This window comes from Macaca mulatta, chromosome X, assembly GCF_049350105.2.
Source record: "Macaca mulatta isolate MMU2019108-1 chromosome X, T2T-MMU8v2.0, whole genome shotgun sequence".
Taxonomy (NCBI): domain Eukaryota; kingdom Metazoa; phylum Chordata; class Mammalia; order Primates; family Cercopithecidae; genus Macaca; species Macaca mulatta.
In genome coordinates, this window is record NC_133426.1 from 14493184 (window position 1) to 14498678 (window position 5495).

General features: G+C 39.4%; 1 pseudogene; it reads right to left on the reverse strand.

Annotated features, from left to right (window-relative positions):
• Positions 1 to 3358: 3358 nt before the first annotated feature.
• On the reverse strand, positions 3359 to 4459 carry LOC720938 (nucleophosmin pseudogene; annotated as a pseudogene).
• Between the last annotated feature and the right edge of the window lie 1036 nt (positions 4460 to 5495).

Sequence of the window (5495 nt, forward strand, 5' to 3'; positions counted from 1 at the left end):
ATGTCCTGACCTGGCAAAACGAAAAGGTTGTGAACTTCATGTTAGTCTCCACAGTGTTTAAAATGACACTTGCCAATGTGATCAAAAGGAACCACTGACTGCAGAATGAAGTACAAGCTCCTTAATGGACCGTCATCTCTGACACAAAGACTAGCCCCTTACTTTCTTAAAACAGTAATACATTTCATTCATTCATGTTTTCTTGAAAAAATTATACTAACATTAGTTTACCACCTACTACATGCAAAGCATTATGTTAGATGGGATACAAAGATGATCAAGATAGAAAATGGGCTCTGCCTAAAAGGAAGTTAGAGTACTAGGGGTTTTACATTTTGGAGTCAACAAGCCATGGTTTCAAATTGGTGTTAACTTTATGACCTGTCTATAATTAGCTATTAAATTATAACTGTGAACACTGGAAAGAAATGAATCAAGAGCTGAGAGGTGAGAAATGAATGGGTATAAAACTAGGTGAATGGGGAAGTAGGATTGAAGAGAAAGCAGTATAAGCAATGGAAACTGCCTGTCCAGAGTTTGAGGTGGGAGGCAAATCACTGGTGCTTGAACTGAAAGGATGTCAGAGACTAGAGCCCACAGAGATGGGGAATGGAATCTTAGCTAGACTCATGAGGTAGGCTAGATGACACCATACCTTGCATGCCACATAGGGAATTTGATCTTCATTCTAAGAGTAATGGGAAGTCATTGAATGAACACTGAAACAGTAGAAAGATGATGAATAGTTTTTCAGCAGTGGACGATCAGACTTGTGCTTTGAAAAAACAACTGTGGCTGCAGTTTATAGAACAAGACTGGAAGGAAGCAAGAGTAAAAACAAGCAGACAAGTTGGGAAGCTGCTGAAATAGTCTAGTTAAGAAATAATGGTAGCATGAAGTAGGGAGTAGCAATGAAGAGGAGGAAAACTAAAAAAAAAAAAATGTAAAGATATTTAGGAGAACAGACTGACCACCAACAATCATGTTTATAGTCCCCTGGAAACATCATGGTGTTTCATGTTTTGTTGCCTTTAGAATGACCTACCCTCCTTCTTCCAATATACCCTTGATTTTCTAATTTCCAAAAGTAATGAATGTTGTACTAGTTTCCTAGGGCTGCTGTAATAAAATACCAAAAACTGGGTGGCTTAAAACAACAGAAATTTATTGTTCCTCAGTTCTGGAGGCTAAAAGTCTGAAATCAAGGTGTTGGCAGGGTGAGGCTCCCTCTGAAACCTTTCTTACCTCTTCCTACCTTCTCGTGATTTACAGGCAATATTTGGTTTGCAGCTACGTAACTCCAGTCCTTGCCTTGTCATGAGCATTTTCCCTGTGTCTCTGTATTAACATGGCCATCTTCTTAAAAGGACACCAGTCATTGGAATGCAGCCCACCCTCCTCCAGTATGACCTCATCTCAACCACATCTGCAACAACCCTATTTCTAAACAAGGCCACATTCTGAGGTACTAGGAGTTGGAACCTCAGCATATCTTTTGGGGGGGGGGGTGGGGACATAATTCAACCCACAAATAAGTGCCTACACAAAAAACTGCAGTAGTAGTAAACAGTAAAATGTGAAGTCTCCCTCTCTATCTTCAAGCCTAAGCCAATTAATATAGGGTATTCAACTGGCCACAGATAATAGTTCAGGATTGAATGTGTGAATGAACGTGGGGCAGTAAGACATGAGGGAAGATTTTCCTTTGGAAAAGAAGGTTCCTCACTCTTCCATAAAGCTCTCTTCTGGATGGAGTGGTGTGCAAATGTGTATCCTGGAAGTGTTGCAGCCCTTCCATAACACATGGGGGGCCAACTTTAGGAGGAAGCTGACAATCTCCTTAATATCCTGCTGAGTTGCTGCGTCGAACTGACTCAAGCTTGAATGCTTTCCACTGGTTACAACCACCATTATTTATGTCTTTCATGTGTAAATTTGTTTTGAGTTGGGTTTTTTTAGTGTAAGTCTTAATGAATAAAGGATATCAGGCATTGTACAATCATCATCTTCCCATTGCTTCTGCATTCAGAATAATTTCTCATTTTAGGAATTAAAGAAAACATATCCTTCCTTCCACAATGATCATTTACATAAGGCATGAACAATAACCTAAATGGTAAAATGTAAAAATAGAAAAAGATTAAGTTTATGTATCTTTTCATTTTCCTTTCATCAGCAAAGATGCTGGAACACAGATAATGCAGGGAAATACTTTTGTACAAAATTTCTATCAGTGAAAGCACAACACCAGCAAAGATGGATTACCTTGTATTTATCCATTCAGAGAACACATCGGATGGTGAGGACTTTTTGGAATGACAACAAAGCTCTATTTGAATACTTGAATTTTCCCCAAAACAAAAGCCCTGACTTTGATGAGGGTTACTTATTGAGTCTCAAAGTGTGGCCCATGAACCAGCAGAATCAGCATCAACTGTGAGCTTGTTAGAAATGCAGTCTCAGGCCCCACCCTAGACTTACTGAATCACAAAGTAGATTTCAACAAGATCTCCAGGTGATAGTATGTATGTTAAAGTTTGAGAAGCACTAGCATATTACATTGTTAAGACAATTATGCTACTAAAACTGAAAAATCTGTGAAGCCCTGCGTCCTGAAATGGTCAAGCTGATTGTACAGCAGTGGCTCTTAACCCTAGCTGTACATTAGAATCACCTGGGGAGGCTGGGCGTGGTGGTTCACACCTGTAATCCCAAGTAAAATCCCAACACTTTGGGAGGCCGAAGTGGGCGCATCGCTTGAGCCCAGGAGTTCCAGGCCAGCCTGGGCAACATGGTGAAACCCCGTCTCAAACAAAACAAAACAAACAAAAAAACCACACTCTCTATATATATATGTACACACAAAAATTAGCTGGGCGTGGTGATGTGCACCTGTGGTCCCAGCTACTCGGGGGTGCTAAGCTGGGAGGATTGCTTGAGCCCAAGAGGTGGAGGCTGCAGTGGGCCGAGATTGTGCCACTGCACTCCAGCCTGGGAAACAGAGTGAGACCCTGTCTCAAAATAATAATAATAATAATAATCACCTGGGGAGCTTTTAAAGCGCTGCTAAGGCTCAAGGCAAAACCCCCCTAAACCGTATGGATCAAAATTTTACTTTGAGTTGGGCTTAAGATCAGCAAAACATTTTAAGAAGCCCTTGGGTGATTCTTTTTTCTCCTTTATTAAAATAGTGAGTTTTATTTCACTTGTATATTTCTGTCTCCCCACCATTTCCATGTCTGACCACTGCTACTAATACGTCATAACATTCCATACATACTTAAAACCAAGCAAAGAGTGGAGTTCCATCTTTAAAAACTAAACAGGCATTTTGGACAACACATTCTTGGCAATGCAACCTGGACAACATTTATCAAACATAGTAGGGAAAGTTCTCACTCTGCATTATAAAAAGGAGAGCCAGATATCAACTGTTATGGAAATGAAGTAAGATGGAAAATTTTTAACAAATTGTCCAAAATATTTTCTTAAAGAGACTTCCTCCACTGCCAGAGATCTTGAATAGCCTCCTGGTCAGTCATCCAGAAGCAATTCTTCACATAACTGATGAACCTGGCTTCCACTCTGGGAAGAGAACCACCTTTTCTATACTTGCTTGCATTTTTGCTTTAATGTCTTCTACAGAACTAGGTCCTTTTGGTGTTTTAGGAGTTTTTTCCTGTTTTTTGAAGGATTCTTGTCCTTTTGCTCTTGGTGTTGATGATGGTTTTGAGTCTTTTCCATTCTGATTTGACTTGTGTGCATTTTTGGCTGGAGTATCTCGTATAGATTTCTTCACTGGTGTGGCGCTTTTTCTTCAGTTTCTTCATCATCAAAATCATCATCATCATCATCATCTTCATCTTCATCAGCAGCAAGTATTACTTTTTTCTGTGGAACCTTGCTACCACTTCCAGGGGCCAACCACTTTCCAGATATACTTAAGAGTTTCACATCCTCCTCTTCATCTTCTGACTCTGCATCTTCCTCCACAGTTACTAAGTGCTATCCACTAATATGCACTGGCCCTGAACCACACTTCAACCATAAGAGCACTGGTGGTGTTATTTCAAAGCCCCCAAGGGAAACTGTTGGCTCTATAGACATTTTCAAAGTTGCCAGTGTTACTTTAATTGGACTGCCTTCATAATTCATTGCCTCTGCTTCAACAATGTACAATTCATCCTTTGCACCAGCCCCTAAACTGACTGTTCTTAAAGATAACTGGTGCTCATTTTCATCATTATCCACCTTAAAGCGATCATCTTTGTCGGCCTTTAGTTCACAACCGAAAAGATAGTTCTGGGGCCTCAGGGGGCTCACGTCCACATCCATCGAATCTTCCATTGGGTAGCTACACACACTTAGATGGGAGAGAAGGCGGACAGAGACAAATGACCCCACTCAAGAGAACAGCCGCACAGGACAGAATCACACCTGGGCAGGTGATTCTTATATGCAACTGTGGCTGAGAATTATTAGTGTAAAGCAGCAGTTCTCAAACTTGAGTGTGCATCAGAATAACCTAGAGGGCTTGTTAAGATACAGATTACCATGCCCAACTCTCAATTTCTGATTTAGCAGGTTTCAGGTAAGGCCCAATAATTAGCATTTCTAATAAATTCTCAGATGTTACTGATGCTGTTCCTCTAGGACCACACTTTGAGAACCACTGATGTAGAGAAAAAAAAAGTGACTGAACTGGAAACTCAAAAGGCTGCCCAGGGTCTCTTAAAGGCAAAATAATTCATTATCTCATACCCGTTAGGATGGCCACTATCAAAAGAACAGAAAATAACAAGTGTTAGGATGCAGAGAAATTGGAATCCTTGTATACTGTTGGTGGGAATGTAAAATAGTGCAGTTATTATTAAAAATAGTACAGAGGTTTCTCGAAAAATTGAAAATAAAATTACCATATGATCTAGCAATCTCACTTCTGTGTATATAGCCAAAAGAACTGAAAATAGGATCTCAAAGAATTATTTGCACACCCATGTTTATTGCAGTATTATTCACAACAGCCAAGAAGTGGAAGCAACCTAGATGTCTAACAGATAAACAGATAAACAAAATGTCATATATGCATACAATGGAATACTATGCAGCTTTAAACAGAAGGAAATACTGTCACAAGCTATGACATGAATGAACCTCAAGGACATTATGCTAAGTAAAATAAGCCAGGTACAAAAATATAAATACTCTATGATTCCACTCATATGAAGTATATCTAAAGTAGTCAAAATCACAGACAGTAGAAAGGTGGTTGCCAAGAGCTGGTGGAAGAGGGAGAGGGAACTAATGCTCAATGGGTATACAGTTTCAGTTTTGCAAGATGAAAAAGTTCTAGAGATCTGCTATACAACAACATGAATATACTTAACACTATTGAACTATATGCTTAAAAACTGTTAGGATAAATGTAATGTTTTTTCAACCACAATAAATAGGGCAAAATAATTCAGATAATCACTTTTTAAAAGTTATTTGCT